Source organism: Belonocnema kinseyi, chromosome 6 (assembly GCF_010883055.1).
Source record: "Belonocnema kinseyi isolate 2016_QV_RU_SX_M_011 chromosome 6, B_treatae_v1, whole genome shotgun sequence".
In the NCBI taxonomy this organism is placed as follows: Eukaryota; Metazoa; Arthropoda; class Insecta; order Hymenoptera; family Cynipidae; genus Belonocnema; species Belonocnema kinseyi.
Window position 1 is genome coordinate 83,225,568 of NC_046662.1, and position 11,680 is coordinate 83,237,247.

An 11,680-nucleotide genomic window follows, 5' to 3' on the forward strand; every position below is an offset into this window, starting at 1 on the left:
ACCGAGGTACTGGGTAAATAAGTCACGGTTAACCTGTGTTGAGATGCTGCCTCGTGGAAAATCTAACCTCAAAATTATTGTACTTACTGTGTATTTTTTCCCGACGACGGTAGTCAGACTTTGTCTCCAAACGCCTTATGCGTTCTTTTAACCGAAGAAATTCCTCCTCATCTCCCGATGAGTAGTCTCCTCGTCTGTGTTTACTCATTTGTACTGGACTGCACTAAGCTGCACTAAAAATCTGATATGTGACGTGATCGGCACAAAGAAGAAGAATTGCGAAATAGAGCAGGCGAAGTACAGTCGAAAAATTTTGACTGTGAATAGTGGCGACATCGGTACATGGTAAAGGGTACTACATTATGATCTCAAGGAAGAGGCGCGCAACACAATATATTATTTTAGACGGCAATCATGGTGATACCTGTACAACTACATTTTATCTACCAACGCACTTCAATGTACAATTTTTTAATTTTTTAAAATACAAATTACCCTTAAACGTTCAGTTTTCGGATTTATATGTTAATCTACCTATGGAAGAATTATTCGGAATACAAATATTGTGAAAGCTTTTATTAATCTCTGAACTCATTATATGGTGGATTCATCTAGATTAGGGGATGTTAAAAAGAAAAAAAATATAGCGCCACATAAAATAGCCCAATGCCAATACAGGTAAATTGGAATTTCTCGCCCACCCTTAATTCAAAGTTTTTTGAACTTGCTTTAAAGGTGCTAGGAAGCTGTACATTTTAGCAGAAGCGGAACTCGAAACTAGATAAATATAAAGAAAGCTTTCACAATATAAATTTAATTTCCAGATCCATACAGGCCATATTCAGATTGGAATTTTTGCTCCAACATAAACTTCATAAATATTGAAAAAAAAATTCCTTATTGATCCTAAAAAATGTAAATCATCCAGAAATAACAGGCGAAACTACGAAAATCTACAGAAATACTTTCAGAAAGAAAAAAGGCAATTTTTAGAGCCATAGAGATTTATAGCCAACATAGGAAAAATTGGAATTTCTGACCCAACCTCAATTGAAAGTTTCATAAAACTTTTTTTTTTAGGCCTAGGAAGTTATGAATATTTTAGAATCTGGAGTCGGAACTGCATACATTTAAACAAATAATTTTAGAAAATGAAGTTAATTTCCAAATCCTTACCGCTTCATAGGCCAATTTAATATAATTGGAATTTTTGCCCTATTTCTAAATTTAAACATTTTCTTCAGCATTCCTTGTTAATCCTAGGAAGATTTGAAACTTCTAGAAAATAAACCTAAAACTAAGTAAATGTACAGAAACTCTTTTAGAAACAAATAAATTTCCTTAGCCATAGAGATTTACAGACTATTATTGGAAGATTGGAATTTTTCGCCCACCCGTAATTCTAAGTTTTAGAAAAATTTTTCTTGTTGGCCCTAGTAAGTTATCTCCAGAAGTTTCTCTAGAAGTGGAAATTGAAATAAGGTGAATCGAGAGAAGCATTTTTAGAAAAAAATAATTTTTTTCTAGTCCGAAAAATATTTAGGCCGGGAGTAGTAAAATTGGATCTTTGCTCAGAAGAAGGTGCTTAGAAGAAGGTGCGGTGACACCTAAAACGTGTAAAAAGTAGTTCCAGCAATTTCAGTGGTGATTTTTGAATTGAAATGTAAAAGGAATGCATTATCTCAAATGCTGCTTATTGGACTATTAGGTTCGCGCTTCAAAACTGCTTTAGGACGGAAAAATATTTAAGTGTAATCGATAGTAACAAGGCATCAAACTAAAGACACAGAATTAATTTGTAGACCTAATAATATGGGAAAAGTAGAATTTCTTTCCCACCTTAAAATTAAAAATTTTCTAAAACATTAATTGCTTGCCCTATCGACTTATAAATCTTCCAAAAATGTAAGTAGGAACGAGGGAAATTGGAAGAAACACTTTTACAAAGAAAAAAAATTTTCCGAAACCATAGAGATTTAAAACCCTATGCAGCAAAATTGAAACTTCTTTTCTACACTGAAATTCAACATATTCTAAAACATGCCTGGTTGGCCTAAGTAAGTTGGAAATCTTCTAGAAGCATACGCAAGTACTAAGAACAAGGAAAATCAAAACGAACACTTTTAGGGGGCAAAAAATAATTTTCAGATTCGTAAAGATTAATATCTCAATAGTATAAGTAAACCCGAGGAAATAATTTTTTTTTAAATTAACTTTTATGACCAGGATCAGGCTTTAATGTGGACGTCATCAGGGTGTCTAGCGACCTTGAAAACCTTGAAAACCTGCAACAAAACTCTTTAAAGTTTTTAAGACAACCTTGAATAAAGAAAATTTTCTTATAAAACAGTTGCTTTCTTGATATGCGAAAAGTACTTAAAATCTTTTAGTCTATTAAAAAGAAGCATCTCGTTTAGAAGAAATCTTGCTACTAAAAAGATTTTTATTAATCAAGATACAATTGATCTTTTACTCATTATTGATTGCAATGAACAGAATTTAATGTTGTAAATAATCCTATACGTTTTTTATTTCGTCTCCGCTCATATAGAATGTTAATGTATATATTTTTGTGTGATATTCAACTTGCAAATTATAAAAATTACTAGCTGAACATTTCTATGTTTATTAATTTCCCGAATCAGAATGAGTCATGGCCACATGATGGATTTTTCAAGGGTTTTACCACTCAGTTTTTGAGTTACACGAGATTACAAAACATCAATGCAAATTTCAAAAGTTTTCAAACTATTTCAAAAATTTTTAAAAATTTAAAAGGCTTTTGAGCACTCTTACAAAGATTTCAGGGTTTTCAAAGATTCGAAAAAGGCGTGGACATCAAACTGCAAAGATTTCGCAAAAATTTTGAACATTCTCAAAGATTTGAAAACTTTCAAACGATTTTAAAGATTCTAAAGATTTTAAAAAGGTTATAGTAAACCAGATATCTATGATTTAAAAATATTTGACACATATTAAAAATATTTTAATGATTTCAAATCAATACAAAAGATTTCAGAAGATTTCACAAAGATATCATAAAGATTCAAAGACTTCATAAAAATGTCGTAAAGATTTCAAAAGTATATAACAGACCCTAAGATTTAAAAAAGGGTAATGTAAAGCAGATTTCAAAAAGTTTCACATATATTTCAAATATGTTAAACCAGTTCAAAAGGTTTAAACAAATTTTAGTAGATTCCAAAAGATTTCAATTATTACAAACGGACACGCAAGATTTTAAAAACAAAGATTAAAGAAAGCCTTCACAAATATTTCAAAGACTTCATCAATATTTCAAAAGATAAAAAAATAATAATTCAAAGATATCATAGATTTCAAAGATTTCAAGGATTTGAATTATTTCACAAACATTAAAAGAATTCCAGAAGACTTCACCAAGATTTTAAGTACTTCAAAAGATTTCAACGATTAGACTTATGTTCGTAAAAAATTGAAGAATTTATTTATGGATCTGCTTACTTTAAAAATGTTTTGACAACCAAAAATGAAATTACTAAGTTTTTACGTCTATATAAACGGATATTTCAATATTTGCTGTAAAAAAAGGAAAACCTGGAAAAACTTGACTTCTTGACCTGGAAACCCTGGAAAAGGCCTTGAATTTATTTCCAAAGAATCGCTGGACACCCTGGTCATAATTTGGTAGTGACATCCCTGCTTAAGTTTTATAATTCTTATGACAATTATGGCAAACCAACCAGTTTCAATAAAAAGCACGACAGCTGTCGTTTCGTAGATAAGATTGCTAATATCGCCTAATATCACCGGGTTTTACGTTTTAAACAAAATTTGATTTATAATATTTTACTATGATAAGTGAAATTAAAGTTAGAATCAAGTTAGTAATTAAATAAGTTTTTTCGCAGGTAAGATTTACCTTTCATTTACACAGAAGCCTTATAGTTTTCTGAAACCCGAGTTAAATCTACTGATCTTCCAAGTACGTATATAGACAACACGCCAGTTCAGTAAACATTACAATTATAGGCAACTAAATATGACTATCATTGATGGTTACGAGTGCCAATTCTCAAGTCTGACATGCACATCTTGCTCCAATAAACTGTCAAGTTTACGCGATCTGTGAATAGGTTTTGCCATCCAAAATTGTATTATTTTTTATAAAATCCCTCCCTTGCTGAGTCTGTTACAGAAATGTCAAAAGGGAATGTTTTTTAGGTGATGCAATCCATTCATTGCCTATTGCGCCGTGAATTCACCTGATGGTCCGCGCGGATAGATTGCGTTGTTAGGACTTTAGGGGCAAGCTAAGAAAACCAATCGGATGAGTAGCATGTACCGATCTTTCGGTAATATCCACTGCACCACTATTTTAATCTCGGTCCAGTGGATTTTACATATCGTTCAGTATGTAATACTCGGGAATAGAGGTTTCTTCTACTAAACGATATCCGTTGAATTAACCTTAAATTTATTGTCACATTTACGAAATGCTAAGTGATTTTGAAATTTTCATCCTCTTATTAAGAGCAGTTTATACTGTTACGGTTACAAGAAACCCTCTACAATTCTTCATAAGTAAATATTACATTTATTTTTTTTTGCGTGCACAAGTAGGGTTAGGCTCGTCTTTAGGCGGGGAGCGCAATGTACGTAGGAATGCGGTTGTAAATGTGTTCGTAGAAAGCCCAATGTCGTCTTTACTAACATTGTATTCCACGTAAAGACGTGTGTAACCCTGCAAGTGTGTATGTATGATATTTCGTTCGAAAACACCATGTTATGAGACCGTAGAGCCCCCTGAAATGTGAACGTTAGATAGCCCCTTATCGAAATGGTGCAAGAAATATCCTATGAAGTAAATGTTTCTTGGTAATGATGATCACTATCCAAACATTTTTCTATTTTCTCCCTTTGTCAAATTTCTCAAAGGTTAGCTCTTATTTATCCTCAGATTTTTCAAGTAGTAAATCCTGTTTTTCTTCTTTCACTTCTTCATTTATGTTGAGGGGTGTCATTTTGGTTATTTTTTCATGATTTTTAGTGTATGAAGGTTTAAAATTATAAAATTTTGCGGCGTTATTATAGATAATTAAAGACTTTACGGATTCTACTGTTAAAGATTAACACATATGCCTGATGTAGGAGTCAGCTGTTTGGGTTGTGATTGGTAATCTCGTGTGGTGCAATATTTTCAAATTGTTTTTTCGTGAGCTAGATGTTTGTATATAAACAAGAGTTTCAATATAAGAACAGTTGCGGGGGTAGCCTCGCAGTGGCCTTGCTACTAAATCAGTCCCTCGAAACGTAAACAGTCATGTCCGCCTGAAATATTTCCAATTGGAATGCCAACATACTCGATTGAGTACTCACACACTGCGGCCCTTCCGAGATGACAGTCGCAGCCGCACTCGCCCTGCTCCACTGAGAAACTGGATGGGCCAGCAGTTCTAGGAACTACTAAATTAGTCCCTCATATATCGAAGCTATCATGTGTGGTGGGTCAGTGTGGCGGCGTTTGGAATTAATAGCACAGGCCTGCAAATAATGGGGTCATTTCAGTTGTTGGAACGTGGAGAGTCATTTCTGAAGTAATTTTTACGTAGAATTCGAATCCGGGGTCAGAATTAGCCATTACGTCAGGATTTTACGATATTTGAGGTTATGTACCCAAAGATTGGCGTTTTTGGCTACTTCTGAGGTTATGTACAGAAGACACAACATTTTTTGGGATTTCAATAAACCCGAACACTCCCAAGTACAAATTTTTAAGAGAAAACACTCATTAGAAAGTGTCTGCCTCAAAGTATTTAAAGCAAATGCTCAAGACATAATGGGAAATTTCTCGTAATTTCAATTTGGCGGAACTTGGTTACGAAAAATGGTAATTGAACTCTTCAACTCTCAAATTAAAGAGAAAGAACAGTACAATGTGATATAAGTAAAGAAAAAATCCCAAAAAATTTTGCGTTTTCTCTACATAACCTCAAAAGTAGCAAAAACGCCATTTTTGGGTACATAACCTGAAATATCTTAAACTCCTGACGTGATGGGCCAGATCTGACCCTAGATTCGGATTTTACGTAAAAAATTACTTTGGAAATGACCCTCCACTTTCCAACAACAAAACCATGTTGGTCTGTGTAATCTGTTAGTATTTTTTCTCTCCTTGCGATTTACCCTCATATCGGATTGGTTTACTCTCTAAATCTAAAGAAGTGAAATTTCACTGCTTGTCATTGAAATTTCACTGATTGAAATAGCTAAAAATTGGTCACTGACAATTACTGAAAGGTTACTTATTGATTCATTGAAATAACCAGTTTCGACGGTTGGCAGCACTGCACTATGTCAATTCAGCAATCATAATAAAATAATATTTTAGTACATTCAATCAAAGAATCATAGAAAAAACTTAAAACCCATCAATATGATCAAATATTAAAAAGGATGAAAAGTTCCGAAGTTTTTAAATGATAAACAATCTCACATATTACTTTAATTTCAAGATTGGACTGTCATGTACAAACCCGTTAAGTAAGTACTTCCTATATGAGTTAGACTCTAGAGTATATTTATCCCGCAGTTAATTCAGCAGACTTACAGTCCGAAAATTAAAAAAATTATTCCATTAAGGAATTCTTCTTGCTTTTCAAGTAAAAGAGTAACAACAAACCTTAACTTAAAAATTTTGAGGTTATGCTTTACATCATTTACTCTGGTGTTATTGAACTGATAAGTGAATAAATCCGATTTCACTGATTATTTAGTGGAATGCCTAACAACTATTTCAATCCGTAAGTTTCTTACTGATTCATAATTAGAGAGCAGAAAATCGAATCTACTCCAAAAGTTAATGTCAAATTTGTCAGTTGAGGAGGCATGTAGCAGAGAACATTAAGATGTTATAATGTTAATTTTACATACTGCTCCTGAAGTATGGAATATTTATTACTATTTCTATTCAGGAAAAATTGAGAACTCTGGACTGCATAGGATGTAAGTGTTTCCATATAAAAGAATTTGGGTTGAATTTGTATTTTTACAGAATGGATAGCCGTTCATAAATTGAAACTAACTTATCAAATAGTTTACATTGAATGTCAACATTTTTTCAATTGGTAGTGGGATCAAAGCGAGTAGGGGAAGTCGTGATAAGCGATGGTACAATAAATGTGAGGGTACTGTAATAATAATTTAAGTTTATATTCTGCTGAACCTGCAGCGAAACAAAATAGCTGTTTTCTTTTTCAACACATTATTTTGGTTATTTAAAATACATTAAATCAGAACAATTACAAGATATGAGTCATTTGAGAGGACTTCTGGCATCAATTACTCAACCGTAGTTTTCAACCCCCTCAAAATATCTGATTCAATTCAGAAGTCACGCACATGCAAATCTGGTTCAAAAGAGTCGAAACGCCCTGAAAAAGATTAGTATGATCTACCTGAAGAACCAGTTTTTACATTAAAGCGCTACCCATTTCTGGTTCTTCATTCTCATTATGTCCCCCTATCTGCCCGAACAAATTATATCAACGTGAAAGGTATTGGTGATCGCATTAGTTAACAATACTTATTACCTACATATTATATTCATGATTATATCCTTTTTCTTCATCAGAGGAAAAAACCTCGATTATATCAGGGCATTTTGTTCAGTTGGGAAATAATGTATTATAAAATGCATATTATAGAATCTGAAAGGAAAAAGATGTCTGATTTGAATATAATTCAGCTTCGGAATTTAAAGAGAAAGGTAATTTTCATATAGAAAACAAGATTTGTTTACATTTTAAGGCTTTTATTTTATTTTTAATGATTATTTTCAATTGAATAATATCATTCTGAAAATTGAAAAATCATACATTTGATTATTAATCTCACTTCTACACTAATAATGTAAGAAGAATCTTGTTTTCTGCATTAAAGTGACTTTTTAAAGACTAACTTACCTATATTAGACATAGTTTTTTAAACAATGCTTGCACTTTATACTTTTTTGTGCATAATATACAGAGCTGTGGAATAATATCAGTAATTTCTTTTTATAATCATTTGCATGTATTTTGCTATTACTATTATAATTTATTATTATTTTTATATTTTCATTTTTCGAAATTCCATTATTAATTTTAAGTTAATATATAGAATTCCTGAAAATAAAACCAAGAATCTGACGACCAAATTTGGACAACCACCATAAAAAGTTCCTAACGTAATTTGAAAAAAGATCCTCTCTAAAATAAATCTCGAACAAAATAAAAAAGAGGAACGAAAAATGAGAAGAAATAATAAGAACCTCAAAATAACAAAATATGAAAAGAAAACCAACCAAATCCCCTTCCTTTTATTTCTTTTATTTCTATCATCATTCATTTTTATTATTATCAGAATGAAAACAGTTGTAAATAATATTTACCAAAGTTTCGGTACTCATGCAGCAACCTTATCAAGGTAAAAAACCTGTGAATATTATTTACAAATGTTTTTACATTCTCGTCAAAAAAGGTATTATATTTGTGTAAAATTTGACTCCAACAGTTTTTGTCAAATGACCACGTTTTGAGACCCTCTGAAACCGAAAAACAGTTTTTTACGAATGTGTCTGTATGTCTGTCTGTATGCCTGTCTGTATGTCTGTGAACACGATAACTTTCGAAAAAGTTAATCTGTTAGATTGCCCTTTGGCAAACTCGTTAAGTATCCTCAACTAAAGGTCAAGTTCGTTAGCCAGCCGTTTTGAATGAAAATTCAAAAAGTGGGCACATTTTGAATATTTTTTAGACCAATTTTTTTAAAATTCTAAGATTCTCTGTACGGTTATTTATAGTATTTAAAAAGTAGCACAATTTATTTCAATGACTTTTTTTGAAAAATCAAAAATTAACAGAGTTAGAGCATTTTCAATATCCAAGAAGCAAATTAAAATGAACATTTTAAGCCAAACAACGCATGATACGAAAAGAATTCGAGAAAAGAAAAACGTTGCTTTTCAAAATTTCTACAAGATCATGCTAACAATTTTTTTAATTTGGTCGAAAAGTTGAAAATTCCAAATTTGATAGTACCAAAAATTTTTCAAACCACATTTTTTCAAGATTTAAAAATTCTGTGTATGGTTATTCATAGTACTCAAAAATTCAAATAATTCATCTCAATGACTTTTTTATTAATAGAAGATCATCAGAGCTAGGGCATTTTCAAAATCCAAAAAAAAAACTAAAATCAACATTTTAAGCCAAACAACGCATGATGTGAAAAAAAGTCAGGAAAAGAAAAACTTTGCTTTTTGAAGGCCCTACAGGACTATGATAACAACTTTTTTAATTTGGCCGAAAAGTTGAACATTCCAAATTTGATACTACCAAAAAAAAATCCATAAATTCTATTTTTTGGTTGAACTATGCAAGGTACGAAAACAATGAAAAAGCTCAAATTACATGCACTGGAAAAAACTACAAATTCATAATGAACCACTTTTCGACACAAGTTACGAATAAATAAACAAACTAAATGTGTGGAAGGCGGTACTCGGTACAGTAAAATGTGTAATAAAAAAATGGTTTGCCCAAATAAGATCTTAAAATTTGATTTTCACATTTCTTTGATAGGACACGCGCTTTTTACATTCACACCATAATGAGAAGGTATTGGTTTCATACGAAAAATGACTTTCGCGGATTCCATCAAATATCGACGTTTTGAGATTCCTCAGAAGGAACAAAAATTTTTCAGTTTGGTATCTGTCTGTCGTTGTCGTATGTATACTGGATGTTTTTGTACCGACCAATTGAATCGAATTGGGCTTTGGCACACAAGCTAAGGTCCCAAAGATTTTAAAATTCCATGTTCGGCTATTTATAGCACACGAAAATGTTAACAATTTATCTTGATGGATTTTTTTGAAAACAAGAAAATTATCACAGTTATGGCTCTTTCAAAATACAAAATGAAAATGAAAATTCTAAACCAATCAACGCACGATATAAAAAGAGAAAGAAAAGGAAAACGTTACTTTTTGAAAAACATACAAGGTCATCATAACAGGTTTTAGAATTTAAAAAAAATCGAAATTCATCTTTTAATCGCACAAAAATACTGAATTATTACATTCTCATCATAATAAGAAGGTATTGTTTTATGGGAAAACTTAGTATCGCGGATTTCTTGAAATTTTCACTGAGAATCCTTAATTCTCGAAGAAACCGATATTACGATGACGTCTGTCTGTCGGCCTTGTCATTATCGTCGTTGTCGTTGTAGTCTGTAATCACGGCAACATTTGAAGTAATTATTTTATTGAATTTCCCTTTCACACACTTTATAAGGATGCATAAGAATATGAACAATTTATCTTGATGACTTTTTTTGATAACAAAATCACCAGAGTTATAGCGTTTCCAAACTTAAAAAAAAATAATAAAAACGAAAATTACTATTCTATGTCATTCAACGCACCACATGAAAAAAGGCCACAGAAGAAAAATATTAGCTTTTAAAGACCTACACGATTATCATAACAACTTTTTGAATTTTGTTAAAAAATCGAGAATTCAAATTTTTGTCGCACAAAAATGATGATATAAGTTTGATACAGAAGTGTTAAACATAACATAGAAAAGTTAACATGTTGGACAAAATCGAGTGCGGAGCACGAGGTACGTGTTGAGAATGTGTTCGTTAAAGCCGAAGAAGTTCTAACAAAGGAGAATTCACAATCACCAAATTACAATTGTCGATGCTTGGTTCGTTAACCTTAATAGGTCTGTGCACAAATGTGGGGCAAATACAAAGACCGAGCGCAAAGGGCGAAACAAATGCAGCATCGAGCGCGAAGCGTGAGATAAATACACCTTCGAGCGCGAAGCACGAGATGAATAAGTCGTTGAGTGCGAAGCGCGAGAACCAACAGTCGCGCGCCCTAGGCGCGCTCAAACTTGCGAGGGAAGCGAATTTTTATTGTGATTTAATGAGAAAAATATAACAACATTCAAATTGTGAACCAAACGACGCAAAATATGAAAAAAGTATTGAAAAAATCTGTAAAGCTTTTGAAAAATCCTACAAAATGTCTTAAACATTTTGCAATAGGACTCGTAATTTTGTTTGTATTCATTGTAAGTAATATGTAGAAAATCGAAAATTACAATAATACGCCGAAAGACGCGAAATAAGTAAAAGTCTGAAATGAGACTTGTAGGATATTTTGCTTTATCCATAAAAAATAATATAAAAACATAAATCCTATTCTTAATATAACAACGCGAGATAGAGAAGAGTGCCTGAAAAAAGTATTATAGTTTTTTATTTATTTTAAGGTGGTTCAGAAAATATACATTTACAAATGTTCGTCAAAAATCGAAAGTGCAGCGCGAGTGTCACGATGAGAATGTCTACCTCAAAGCCTACAGAGCTTCGAGAAACTTAATCTTTAACTACACTTAATTAAGTAGAAAATTCAGAATTTGAAGAGGCATTGTCACGCCTGTCACGCGGGAGACCGGGGTTCGATTCCCCGCCGGAGAGCCATTCGGATCGGTTTCGATTCCTCTAGAATCAAACTGAAGGGCCTATGACAAAGCCACCAAACGCGTCCTCGGGTTGCGGATAGAGAGTCCCTGTACCAAGGGTTTCTGCTGAATATGGTTACAAAAATAAATAGGCAGTCGCGGACAATTGTCCAGGGGTG